Here is a 15,560-nt window from a genome sequence, read left to right on the forward strand (position 1 = left end):
CCTTCAAGAGTAATCTTTTTATCTTGAAAACATGGCCGATGACGCCACGTTACGCACAGCCACACTTCCACAGGGTATGCCATGTGTCTATCAGAGTAACCTGCAGCATCATCACTTCCATTTGGTCTCTTAAAAAACTCCACCTATTAAGCTGTACTGCTGCTACACAGCTGTTTGGCTGCTGTCTCATGCTGAGAAATGCTCTCCAAACACACCAGTGCTGCACTGGCACATTACATAAATCAGGCTCTGCCTGTCTATAGATCCAACAGTGTTGTGCCTAGCGCATTGCACATAAATTCCATCATTTGCCATCTGTAATCTCTATGCTATTTTGCATGGAATATAGTCTAAGCATGAATTTCCCAGCAGGGACAGGTGTTTGTTTCACTCTCATAACCCCTGCCCAGTACAGCACACGGTCCTGTATCGTAAGACCTCTTTGAAACACTACAGCTGCACAATACCTCTTTTTTCCCTCCTCCTGAGATTATGGTTGAAACCTCCATTTAGTCATATATTTCATGTGTCAGACAAACTGTGGCTTAATTGCTTAAATGTAAAATGAACCATAATATATTCTCCAGGCTCATGGTAGCTGCAATACAATTTGCATTCCCTTTAATGTGACATGTACAATATGTGCATGCTCTGATGTTAAAGCTTCTGTAGTGCCACTCCCAAAACTCAGAGATGCACAAAGCATTCTTCTCAGACAGAGCTCTTTGTTTCACATATTCCGCTCTCTCCTGCTGTTTTGCTTGTAATCTACTACTCGATCTTCCATGCAATTTCTCATAGATATTTGTGCCTAAAAGTTATTTGTCTTCTTTTCCTCAATTTTGTGGATAAGAATTTACAAAATGTTGTACATTGCAAATAGTAATAACAAGAACAGAAAAGAGTTTCACGTGGAGTAAAGCTGATGCCATACATTTGTTGCCATTAAAACAGATATAGATACTAAGCTCCATGTCTATTACAGAGAAAATGTAAACATATTAAATGGAGGGGTTTGTCCATGTTACATTATTTGTGAGATAAATTTATATCAAAGACATGTAAGTTCAGGCATTTATAACTACTTACTGGGGTCATAGAAGTGTCTATCTATCACCATCTCTCTTCATTCCATATGTATAAAGATATTAATAAATGGTAGGTCTAATTTAAAGCATGGAAATATATATTTGTGTTTTTTTAAAAGAAAGGATCTTGCAGAAATAAAATTGTAATCATTCAGAATAGAGAAATAATTTCTCAGAGATACAATTCAGATCTTGTCAGTCTAACCGCTCTGTGACCTGTGTGACATTAAGATAAGAATGGCTCTGGTTTTCCAAACATGTTTGCTTTCTTATGGTAATAGTTATATTAGTATCTACTACTATTTAGTATAATTACAGCCAATTTACAGCTCAATATGAAGGTTTCACAGCTATAAATTGTTTAAAACGTTTAGATCCAGCATGCCACAGAAATGTTAATACCAGTGGGTTTTAGAGCCTAAGTTTTACAAATATGGAGAGAGTTCATTTCTTTTTATAAAGAATATACAGATGAACTTCACTGAACTTCACTGAACTCTCATTCAGCATTAAGGCTTATACTATAAAACTAAAATAGCTTTATGAAGCATCACAGGATGATCTTCAATAACTTGTTAGGAGTTTTCCATTTCAAAAAATCTTTCTGTTGCAGATAAGAAAACTAAGATTCCATTAGAAATAGTATATTCATGTAAGCTTTCATTTACAACAAATAAACAAAACTACCCTAAAATACACTGGGAAAAAAATAACAAATAAACATTTCAAAGATTTTGCACAAGACCTGGTAAGAGTTTGCAGAGATCTCCAATACTAACAGGCTTACTGACATGCCTATCAGAGAGTATAATGATAGGTCGAGTTTTTCAGTTCTAAGACAGATATACGGTGAATGAATAATTATGGCCAGGTCTATATATTTTAGTTAAGATTCAGAAACTTAAGGAGATGCAGGATATCTGAGGCCTATACTTCTGTCTGCCTTCTAGTAAACTAATCCAAATGCCTCATTTTCTCATTTAATATCTGATTAGAATCCTCTCCTTTCATACCAAATAAAAATTATTGAGGCTTGAGACAGCAAATAAGACTACCTTCATTTCAACACTCCTACATCAAGAGTGTCACTACAGAGCTAAAATCAGCAGCAGCAACAGAGGCAGGAGAACTCAGATGTCATCCCAATCTTCCTGTACCAAATGCTCAGCCACTATACTTAAACACTTAAAATACTTTCTCAAAAGGGAATAAATATTTAGGATACACATGAATGAAGTGCTGGAAACACATGTTTAATTTGGAGCACATCTTGGAATCAGCAACTCACATGCTTAAAAACTAACATTTTTTAGAGCACATGCTGAAGAATTTTACCTATAGAGGTGCTCCACAGAGAAAAGAAATAAAGTCCTTCACTCACTGAGCCAAGGAAGGAGGGCCCAAACTATACTACAAAACTGCATGCTCTTGAGAAGCAGGCAGAATCAAATGATTCTTTAAGTGGTGATCTCATTCAATATTCCTACTTTCCAGAATTTTTTAATGGTGAAAAATTAATGTCCTGATTGATTTTTCAACCAGCTTTCATTTTCATCTCTAAGCAAATGGCATTAATAATGAACTGCTCTTGACAATGGCTTTGATCTATTAGTGCACTACCTTGTCATACAATTAGAGATTTCCTCACTCTTTCCTGAAATTCTTAACCTTCTGGACGGTTTAAAATGTCCAGTTTTCCAGAGATGCAATTAACTTTTTTTTTTTTTTAAATTAGGGTAATACACATTTCATACTTGTATCATGCCAATCACGTTATTTTTATATTGTTATCTAATTGTATTTAAGAAGACGGATCCAGTTCAGAGATGAGTCTAAAGGAAACAGGGTAACAATCAATGACCTCTTTTTCTGACCTCTCTACTTTTTTCTTCCGTGTACTGCTTGGGCTAGATTAGCCTTTGCAGTAGAAACACGGAAATAAACCAGGACTGTAGGTCGATGAAGCTGACAGTGTTTAATTCCTTCACCTCATGAACACTAGGCACAAGCAAAGATATAGCAAAAGGGAAGTATCCATAACTACTCTCTCTCAAATAGGTTCATGCTGATTTTTTCAGCAGTGTAATTTGAGCAATCTCACAGCAGCCTAAATTATGCTGCTGATCCTGAAAGTGATCTCAGCAGAGATACCTTTTTTACTGTGCCATAAAAGCAAGGGTGGACAGAAATATGTTCAAAGGCATGAGGCAGCCTGGGGATTCTCTATGCTGAAGAGATGTCTTACTGAACTGCTATTTTTAAATACTCTATTAAAAAAACTGGCACAAATTTGGAGGTTTAATGACTCAGTTGAAACTACTTATTGGTAAGCAATGTGCATATCTCTTAGCTCTCAGAGCATTATACTGTAGTTGTCATAGAGTGCTCTTTAAACTACACTTCATTAACACCTCATTAGTATCTTATTAAGCTCTTCCAAAAAAATTGTGTAAGAAGCTAAAGAGCTGTGTTTTTTCGATTTGATTTTAAACCATATTTGCACGACTGTAAGTAGCACGAGAGAAAAAGAAAACTGTTAAAGCACTAACTAAGCCTTATGCCCAGCATCCCACCTCAGGCAGAGCAAGTCAGAGCAAGGCTGGCTATGTGATTGATTTATTTAGAAGCTGTGAGGTACCACACAAGTGCAGACACTGCTGATACTGCCCAAAATTAATATGATACAGTATTATTTTCATGGAGCATATAATGAAAATAATAACATCCCCCTCAATACTGTATGTCCTCAATAAAGGAAGAAATAAAAGGCATTTTAAGAGAATTCAGGAAAGATCAGCTTAAAAAAAAAACAAACAAACAAAAAAAACCAAACCAAACAAAACAAAAGAAGACAGTCTTACCATGTTTTGTGTTGAGGTCATCAATGGATTTTTCTCTTTGGGTATGTTAACAGTTTTAGGAAGCAAGCTATCACTGCAAAATTAAATCTTTGATAATACACTTACCATTTTTAATTTACTGAGTCTTCTCAGCAGCAGAACAGAGTGTCACTTCTTACCCTTTAATACCCTTCTTTTCATAGAAATACAGGTCTCCTGGGAATCACAGAGATGCTTTGAAACGCTTTATTTTTGATGGATCTTTATGTACACATGGGTATTATAAAACACTCCTTCAACTAAAGACTAACTTACTGATGTCGGTATTTGCAGAAGCAATGTAGTATTTTTTCCTTTTTTTTATCCCCCTAAAATATGATGCTGAATCTAGTTGTAGTCTAGTCCTTTATTAAATGAATTTAAATAAGAAAGTGGTGCCTTTCTCCACCATGAACGTTTTAACCCATGGCCTAAATTTTCAACAGAAGGACAAGGATTTCAGAAGGAAAGTTCAAGAGAGATTCTAGAAAACTTGGTAATTGATTGAAGAAAAAAATAACTTATTAGAAAACACTTTTTTGAATGAAAGATGTGGATAAATTAGCTTTTTTCACCCATTCTTGGTTGTGTCACTCCTTAGACCATATAGTAACACTTGGAATAACCTCCCAAGAAACAAACAACATCCCACTCATATTCTTCCTACAGAATCTCTTAACAAAGCATATATATTTAAAATTATTTCAGTTCTAAAGTCCACATGCAATACATAAGGTTTCAGTTTCCTTGCAGGTGGCTGTCATATCAGAAGTGGTAGAAGCTATTATGAAGACTTCTTGGGAACTGGGAAATGGAATTTATTTTACTACTTTATAGGAAGAACAGTTGCTCCAACAGTTAATGAAACGCCACAGTTAATGTAAGGGAATCTGGGTGAAATACGAGCAATAGCTATGATTATCCAAGATAAAGTAAGGAAAAGTGTTAATTCTGGACAGAAGTCATTCTCCTTCCTCACATGCCGAGCACAAGGTGATGTGGGAAAACAGACATACAGAGAAATAAAAAAGACAGAAAATAGGACAGAAAATAAAAGGCAGAAAAAGGTGAAGCAGCAAAAGAAGATAAATGAGAGAAGAAAGAGAATAGAAAAACAGATAAAAGCTGACAGACTATTTCCCACATCAAAATAATGTATCATGACAGGTAAATTTATTTGCATTTGATGAAGCATGTGCTCTCCAAGTATCTGATACTCAGATGGTATCCTTCCAGTAAACTGGCACTGTGCCCCATCTGCAACACCAGAGCACTTCAGTATCCTTAGACTGCTGAAAGTCACAGCTTCTGTCCATCACAGACTCCTTATCAGATTAACCATTTAAATACCTACTTTTACCTTTACACATCTTTATTGCCAATTAAAAAAAAGTCTAGATGTGCAGACAGGAAGAGAGTCACACCCTTCTTCAACAGATGTTTCAATCATCCAGGCCTCTTCCAAACAATAAAAACAGCCCCGTGCATATTAGCATAAAAATCCATCTTACATAATGGAAAGAAAAACTCTTCTACAATGCCCTGCACTTAATGAAGGTGATAGGCCTGAAGGCTCAATGGGTAAATAAAAACCTATTCCCTTCAGTTCTTGACCTGACTCTACCAAACACCCAGCTCACTTAGGAGAAAAAGTTTTAAGAGAACAGTAACATAAATGCAGTCCAGCACTTTAATGATTAATTATTAGCATTTTTAAAGGAGATGTTGGGGACAATAATTCTAATCATTTTTCTTTAGCATCGAGGTCCTCTCTCTGTAACAAACACGAGCAGGTATTTACCTTAGAAAGAAATCTGACTAGCAAGTTCTTGAAGAAAAAGCCTCCTTCAAATTTTAGCCAACTTAATTTACCAAACATATTTAAATATATTGTGTAGGACTGAAGTTACTTGTAGTGACTTTACCTCTCTCTGTTCACGTTGTTCTTTCCCATCCTTTTTCTTTTCAGGTAAATAAAAAAAGAGCCCTTCAGTGAATTATCCTCTGTTTTTTTACATCAGTACTGATTTGTACTTTGTTTGTACCAGCGAAAAAACACAATGAGTGAATTAAAAAATGGTTTTTGTACACTCAGTGAACCATAATTATATATATGATAATTCATGTCTGGTATAAACACGCATTATTTTCTTTTCTCACCCTGCCAAGAGCAAATGTTTAAAATGATCTAGTGGAAATCTGCATTTTCATATCAATCATGTCTAAACTTACTAAAACATTTTGCTTCTAAACTTTTATTTAGTTGTTTGATTTTGTACTTTGCAGACAATCTGGATATATAGACCAAAATATTTTAAAATTCAATGGTTCATGCTTACAAGCCATTTTGCCATTTTTATGTTCTCTTTAGATCCTGGGAGCACTGCATGTATGGACACTTTAATGTATGAGATAATAATTCCATTTAAATTAGCTCCAGGTTTGCTTTTGCTTTTTAAGGAACTTTCCTCTCACAAAAACGTTATTGGCAGACATACCTTTTTATATTTGAGCGTTAAATAACAGGTGAGGTCTTATATAAGAATATATTTACATATTCCAATACTCTTGATAGTGTTTCTATTCATCCAAAGGCTGTAGATTGGCATTATGGTTACTGTTTTTCTTCATGTGCTGAGGTCATTCTTATGTTGCTTTAGAGAAAGAAAAATTAATACAAACAAAGTTGGTGGTGATTTATTTAAAATATACTGAGATTCTGCTTTGCCAAAGCAATTTGTGTCAAATATATTAGTCTTTTACATATTTTAACCAAGACTTGTCAGTGGTTTTGACGTGTGCTTTCCCTTCCCTATGCAGCTCATTGGAAGCCAAAACAAAACTCTGAACTGCATTATCACCTTTAGGAACAGCTTGTGTATCCAGTCATAAAACTTCCCCTCTGGACTAGGCAGGCACTAACACACCATTAACATTTTCAGCTTATCAGATACCAGGCCTCTAACTAGATAAATACTTCATGAGCAGTACAAAGGCAACTGTGTCTTGCCCTTCTCCTCCAAAGGGCTCTAATGTGAATCAGCAGTGAAAGGGGGCTCAAGCCTCCTTCAGCTGCCTGTTTACCTCATGAAACACTTCTATGGAGTCACTAGACTCCTTCACCCTCATGTGCTGGGCCTTCAATCCCGAACAAGCAAACAAATGAGCAAGTGAGTGGCTGGAAAGCCAAGGATGAGCCCAAAAGAACAGGAAGGTGGCAAGGATGAAGGGGCGTGGGGGTGCCATTGAATCTGTGTAAGGGGGGTTAAAAATGGTCATCTTCCTGTGGGAAAGATGTAAGACTTCCCAGAGTAAGTCTAAATAACAGTCAGTAACAGGGAAGTGATGAAAATGTAAGTAATAAAATAGAACAATAATAAAAATATTTCTCTGACTATAGCCCTGTGCATTGCAACTTCCTGTGCTAGGTCGTGAGCCTAAAGGAGCAGCTCAGATCTCCTCAAACCTGGAATAAATTGTTTTGCAGTTTCAGGTACATGCAGCTGATGGAAGATCAACCTCACATGCAGGGTCCACAAATACCCCCACATTATGACCTATGCTGTTTTGCTCTGGGAACGCAAAAATTAATCCAGGCTTCTAGTTGTGAATCTACGCCTGTAGCTGGAGGCAATGCAGGGTAAGGCTGTACCTCAGAGATCTGCAGATATCATATGATAGTACTCACTCGTCTCAGAAGGTTGTTGACAGGTTATGTTCATTAGTTTTGGTATGAGTCACGCTGTTACTAAATTGATAGAGCTACAGAGAAGCCTACTACTGAACAAAAATAAGTAAGAACATTCCTTCTCCCTAACTTACCATCTGCCACAAGCTTATGATACCTTCAAATTACTTCAGGTAGCAGTTAAGGCATATTTCTATGGACTGGCCTCACTGTTTACATTATTTTTCCTCAGAAAGTGGAAGCAATTGACATTCCTTTAATACAGTCCTTTTTTAGTCCAGTTAATCACTTCTGTGATGTTTTCTAAATACCTTTAATAAAATCATTAATTCCACAGCTCCATGGACTTGCTAAAAAAACTATACTTAGTTATGAGTACTACTGGTAGGTATTTCCTGAGTTGGTACTGAGGATGAATAGCATAACCATATAAAGTCAGACCAAACCCAGGACTATCTCCAATGGAGTACCAAGAGTAGGTGTCATAAGAGCAGCAGAAGAACAAGGTAAGCCAAAATACTACTTCTCAACAGTGCTTTTACACCTTCCAGACACTTTCAGCACAGGGACTGTATTTATCTCTGTAGTAACCATTTAGAGATTTCTTATCCATGAACTTGGCCAATCCTCCTGTAAATCCACATAGACTGTTAGCCCCAAAATAAATTCTGTCTCAACAGCTCAGCACAAAGGGTTACCTTTTGTATTGGGAACAGATGACTCTTGTATGTTTCTTTCCATATCCTTAGTTTTTGTATACAAAATGTTGACAGGCTGCTCATGATTTTACATTGTATTATTTAGTCATTTCCAACATGTAGCTCTTCCATATGTTCTTTCCTGATGTCATTCCTCAAATCTCTGCTATTGCATCCCTTCTGAGACGGGGGAAAGAGGAGAATGTCCTACAGGATTAGAGATGCAAGCATACCATGGATGTACACAGTCTCAGAGACACATTACTAAATATTCCTAGTGTTTGATTTGCTCTTTCAACTCCTAAGAGCACTGATCAGACATTGTTTTGGAACCTTCTATCATAATTGCTAGATTTCATTCAGAGCAGAGGTCAGCTCAGAACCCATCACTTTATATACAAAATTACAAAATTCTGAAATAATTAGCATTTATTTCCATTGGATTTTATCTGATGGGCCTACTGACTAGTTCTAGCAATTGCAAACAAATTAAGGTAACCACAGTTCTGAAACTTAGATACCTCAGTTGAAATAAACACAATTTGTAGCAATGGCAGTGAAAATGGTGGTACAATATTCTCTTACTTCTGAAGTACTGATTAAGGTTTTATGTCACAAATGCAGATAACAACCCACCACTGAGATGCTTTGTACAGGCTAATTGGTCTTCCTGACATTAAAGGGATCTACGGTCCTGGCTGATGCTGATTACCTAACTAAGCTATTTTATTTGCAATTACAGGGAAAAAAATATATGTTGTATGTATTTCATGTAAAAAAATGAGACTTCATTATGCAACAGCAAATGCTGGACTTATACTTGGAGTATGTGGATTTTTTTTACAACTCTACAAACCCACTATTGGTAGAGTATAAAAATAAAGGCAAAACATCTACAGTTTTTCATTTTATTTAAATGCAAATAAAACACCTCTGTCCTAGATTCCCCAACTTTGTCAAGCTGGAGCATATGTGAAACACATTACATGAGCTAAGTCTCAACAACAAGCACGTGTTTGGGAAATGAACTGTTCTTGAGTTGACCAATAAAAAAACTAAATAAAACAAACAACAAGCTCCGAAAGAAATGTGCATTTCCAGCTTCCTGCAAGCTGTATTTGGTTGATTAGATTTGTTCTGACATAAATAAACATTACTTTTCTGTAATTATGACCAGGGGTTTTCACTGGTTTTATTTAAATACTTAATCAGTTGGATATAAGTAGATTTTCTTAGAATTACGTGAGTTTCCATGAATCAGGTACTTAGTATTTTTACATTTTAGATTTTATCCCATCTTTATTTGTAATAAATTCATAATATGTTTTGCCCAGAGCTCTCTACTTTGTTACACATTTTTCATTATAGCCTTTTCAGCTGCCATGTTCCTTGTTCTCTTAAATTTTAACATGGACAATCCAGTTTGCAGCAGCTTCCCTTTTTAGTAGAGTCAGTTACAGAAAACAAGATAGTTAAACTTTTAGAATTATAGCCAGTTACTTCCAATTCTATTATATAAGCAGTGAATTTGGACACAAAAAATACCAAGATTGCTATTTCTTTATGGATTCCCATATTAGATAGATGATGGAAGATGTTATTCAGTGTTTTCTGATTCCTGTGTCTGGGTTTATCTCAGCAGAAACTAGCACAATCTGTCCCACCTTTACAGTACTATCACCCACATTGGTAAATTGAATTGCTGGATTATGACACATCCACAGCCTAGGACACTAGCTGGTAATAGCTTTGGCACACAGTTTATAAGTAGCAATTCCACGGATGCCAACTGCTGAATTAAGCCTGAGGTGGTGCAAAGGTTCAAAACTAAGCAGGACTGGGAGTTTGGTTTTTTATTTGCCTGCAGAAACAGGAGGAAAAATAATGTGACATGAACAAACATCTTCTGATTACCTGCAGGCTGTTACAGTTCACTGCATATTGGCCAAATCCACACCTGGGCACAGAACTGCAAAGAATAAGATTAGCAGAAGGACTCAAAACACAGCAGATCAAGGAGCTTGCTCTAGTTCTGGTGCCTGAAAGGCCTTAAATAGCAGGATAGTGTCTCTTATCAAAAGAATTAAGGCTAGTTCCCAAATATTTAAAAAGTTCTCAGCAGGCAATTTTAGGATTTGGACCCTGCAACAGAAGGCTAACATGAGGCATGGTACTAGCATTGGCATATGCTAGCAGCAGTAATACATAGCTAGTCTTCATTTCATAGGATGCCCTGAAAAAACAAGGTGTTTTTTTTCCTTTTTCCCATGCCTAACACCATCATCCTAAGAATGGCTCAAATGAACACAGCAACCTGTACAACCAAGTAACTTGCTGCTACTTGTGAAGTACTGCTGAACTGCCATTCAAGTCAAATTTAGACCCAACTGTAAACATGTTTCTTGGATTTGGTTTGTACCTTACCATGCTGTTCAGTAGGGAATTTACCCATTCTGTCACTGGTCACAAACTTATCTACCTAAGTCTTACTGGATCCTGGAGTAAAATGCAAGTCTTAGGACAAAGTCCAGGCAAAACCTTTCCCTAATAAAAATTCAGGAATAGGCAGCTGTCACAGGGAACTGGTACATTGCTGACCACAGCTGACAATCTAGCTCGGTGTGCCTTGAAGAAATTTGAAACAATTCTTACCTGTCATGTTAAGCACATCCTAGGCTGTACAAGGAACATGGACTTCTACACCTGTCTGATCAATAATTAGCCACTAAATTTTCAGTACCATACTTTTGCCCTGGAGGATCTGACAGGTTCTCCAGTCTATATTCCTAACATATCTTATTTCATTTTGTTCTGTGTTAGACACAGTGCTACTTCAGAACAGAAAGTTTTTTCCAATGAGATTACAGTACCATTTCTCACTGTTTTCCTACCTATCTTACAGGATTTAATGACCAGCCTTAACCTTATCCTCAGAACTTATCAAGAAGCAATTGTCTTCCTGGCTTCAGCATCTCTATTCGGCCGTAAGTGTAAATTCTTCAGTGCCCACTGTTCTAACCCCCAACCCTTAGCCTTGGACATAACCTACCATATACTTTTCCTGTGCAGACACAGAATTACCACTGCTGTAGAGCCACTATCCTTTCCAAGAATATTTACTCTTCAATTACTTTTTCAGCTCATGCTGGAGGAACCATGTGCTCTTTAGGTTGTCTTGCAGCTGGAATTCGGTTTAAAACAAAATGCTGTCATCTGACTGAAGTACTTTCATCCTGAATACTACAGCATCTAACTAGAATGTACTTAAACCGTGTATATATCATACAAAAATACTAGATCTGGGTGAACTTGCATTGGCATTCTCACAGCCTGCAACTTCAGACCATGAAAAAGTTATTTCTGTATTATGTGGGAACCTAAATCTAAGGTATACCTGACAGTGCCTCTGAGCACAAGACTGTGAAGTCATTATCTCACATCCAGACTTAAGTACTCTCAGATCATCTGTGCAGTAATGGGTCTCCTGAACACAGCAACGAAATAAGTCAGCGATAACACTCAGGTTTTATAGTAGCTTAGTAGCAGAAGATAAATTTTTTTTCTGGCTGCCTGGCTAATCATCTCCAAAGCACACCAACTACCAAGATATGTAGATTTCTCTAATGGAGACCAACAAGACCCACTAGTGAAACTGCTCTAATTTTTAAAAGTAATTGAAGAACAACTTGGAAACCACAGCACATATGTCTATGCTAATGAGGTCTTTGGATTAGGATAATTGATCAAAGGAAGGAAACCAAAGCTCCAGTCCCTTCTTTCAAGACTGTTCATGCAGTTCATCTTGCAGCTTTTTCATATGTAAGCTGCTGGGACAAATACCAGGATTCATACCTTCCCCTCATCAAGAGAAGTGTGAGGCTAGAGGGACATGCACAAAATATTCCCTCCTACTCTTAAAAGAAGCTAGTGCATATCTTTCTTTACTAACAGCGCTGATATTACTATTTCTCCAAAATAATGGTGGATTGTCAATTAAATGCATCATGTAGAATTGCTGAAACAGGCTCATGTCTGTAAGCTATTCTGCAAAAGGATAGGGGAGGAGGACAGGTGTGGTTTAGGATCCAAAGCGAATTACCTCACTGAAGCCAAGTGGATACCATAAGCACTTTATGGCTCAGCTGGAGCAGTCCAGTCCCATTCTCCAGCAAGAAAAAGAAATAGGGTCTACAACTATCTACTGGGCTGCATAACTAGTGCGGGAAAGAACCTCCTATATCAGTGGTGGGTGTAGAGATTGCCTTTGCAAGGGTTCAATCTGTGTCACAGCTTGCAGCCTGTGTAGTTTGATGGAGAAAGCCAGCAGCAGCAATTGCAACCATGACTAATTGAGAGCACTGACACAAGCTGTAGAAGGCAGGCTACAAGGGACGTGTCAATTTTGAAATAAAGCAGTTGCACGCTGTGTTTAGAGAAACATGACTTTCTGCAAGTAAACAAGATTAGACCAGAGATTGTGCCAGACTTCAGAGTCTGCTTTTTAATCCTAATGGAAGTCAATAGGTTTGAATCACATGCTAGAAGCAGGTACCATATGCAAATATTTTCCAGATTTATGATGTCTACTTTTTAAATGAGAAGCCAAATTAGTCAAGGCACTAAAAGAAATGAAGGAAAAAAAAAAAAAAAATTAGTGACTGCCTTCATGCCTCCATTTCTTGTGCATCAATAGCAGCTCTGAGATTTGTGGCCTAGATACTGTAAACACTCAAGGCTTAGGTTTATGCACATTAGTCATATTGAAGACAATGTCTGAGTAGTTCCTGTACTGTTTTAGAGACCAATGGGGAAAAATAGACTGCTATACAATATCAGGGAAAGCTATTTATTTTCATACTTCTCTTTCTTCCCCCGCAAAGAAAATGAAAATACATAAGGCAGATTAGAATTTAACTGAGGAAAGCAGGCTTTTCAGTCTTAGCAACGAAACAGCTGAAATAATTATGGTAAGTTCTGTGCTGCTAATCCAGACATTCAAAAGCAAAAAATATTATGGTGCTCCTGATAGCAGGTTAAAAATATCTAGTCTAAACTTTGAGTGAACACAAATACATTTCTCTCAATAAGGGTTTTCCAGAAAATTAACACAGAAACTTTGATTTTACATGGATCTGTATTTTTACAGAATAAGCAGTTGAAGTTAATCTACTGAAATAAAATGCAATATTTGCACAGAACTTTGCCTTTTTGATAGGAGACCCGATATAATGATCTTAGAGAGTTTTTAATCAAAGGAATGTGAAGATATAGCTTAAGTGGGTACATGGGAAAAGGAACAACATCATAAAAAAAAGAGATCACGGATTTCTTATCAGTGATGGATGTCATGTGAGTAATGAATATAAAAATAGTTTATCAGCACCAGACAGTAAAAATCTGTCCATTATAGGTTAATATCTTACAAAAAAACAAGCAACTTATTAGATCTGTTTATACTACTCTTCCATTAGCAGAATAAGTGACTTAAATCTGGTTTCTTTTATTTCAGAATTGAAAGGATGAAGAATCAGTCTGTCTAGCTTTTAGAATATTGTATTTGACAAAAAAAAATATTCAGATGTTCAAACCAGAAGGGGCTAATATAAGACACACCATTTGTGTGGTGTGGCTTATATTAATCTAGAAGATTATCTTCAAAAGTAGTGCTCAGTCAAAACACATTTTATCAAGGGGATAATGAACATGTCACAACTAAACGTGTAAGGGATAAAACCAATTTACAGGGTGACACAAAAAAATAATATTCTAAGCAACCAGTATTCTTCTGGTTAATTTAGATTTGAGACTTTAAAAAGATCCTGATCCTACTGAAGTCCATTTCCACTCTTAAGTTGAAAAGAAAAGAGTAATGGGTACTCTATCTCTGTTGGGCAGATGGAATTCTGTAAAATTCATGTGTTTGATACAAAACAACATCCACTGAGGTCATGGTGAAAAAAAAGCCAAATCTCTTCCCAGTTTTTCATCTGTGTTGAGAGCAAATGGATCCAGAAGACAGAGAACAAAACAGGAACATTGCAAACCTGAACTGCATTCCAAGCTCTCATATCAATCTCCTGTTGGACAAATCCCACCACAAACCTTTCCTTCCCTAAAGACATTGTGCTTGTTGTATGTAGTTTGATAGCAGTGCCTGTGAGACAAGGGCTTTTAATGTGTGTATAGCACACAATGCAACAATGTCAGGGCTTAAAATAAACTCTCTAGGTATGGTGAATAAATATGAGCACATTCAGTGACAATAAGATAAACAACATAAGCGATTGTACATGACAGCATAATAAAACAAAGAAAATGGACTGCTTATTTGACACCAACTAGCCATTAAAGATAACACTGAGTAGTCATACATGGTATAGTTTTGATTCTTGCTATTGACACCAAACTGAAACTAGATGGCAAGTTTAGGATTTTTGTAAGACAAGTTCTGCCTTGCAAAACATAATTGGATCTGTATTGATAATTACTCTTAAGTGCAGACTCACAATTTTCCCTTTGATAATTATGTTGCAAGGTGTGAAAGAAATCTGAATGTCAATTCACCTAATTGTCCTTTCACACAATTGAAAGTTCCCAGTAAGGCTGATAGAGGTATGAGTGAAAGCTGAAAACTCAGTCCAGGTGAGATATGGCAGTTCCAGCAGTGAGTTACGAGCTTCTACTCCTCCCCCTAGATTTGCCTGGTTTATTACAACGTCCCTTTAATTAACACAGCACAAGAAGAATATGCTTTACTTTTTTGAAGATGGCTTCATTGCATCAGAGGAGTAAACTTCTTAGTCTTATTGTTGTCATTGTTATTTGATCTCTCAGATTTCCTGGACTCTAGGTAGCAAGCACTTTGAGATAAGAATTTGACCTTGGTTTTTCCCCTTGGAGAGAAGCCTGTGTAATGAACAATGGATCTGAAGAGTTTGTGGTATGGTAAGGGTGCTGTTAAAAAGAAATAGTGCATTATGTTGCAACAGATAAATTTTCCTTACTACCTTAAGTTTCTTACTCATTTTTAATCTCATTATCCCTCAGAAGATGTACCAAAGACATGAATAACAGAAGCCAGGTTATTACTTCAGGGCAATCTCAGAGGTAAGTCTCCTAGCCCACAAGAATTCCTAGGAAGTGTTACTCACCAACGCTCTGTGTTCTGGGTGCTTGCTGGGACTCTCATAAGTAAAAAAAATGTTTA

This window comes from Empidonax traillii, unplaced genomic scaffold (genome assembly GCF_003031625.1).
Source record: "Empidonax traillii isolate 1590-97213 ecotype Southwest subspecies unplaced genomic scaffold, ASM303162v1 scaffold206:size1282135, whole genome shotgun sequence".
Classification (NCBI taxonomy): Eukaryota; Metazoa; Chordata; class Aves; order Passeriformes; family Tyrannidae; genus Empidonax; species Empidonax traillii.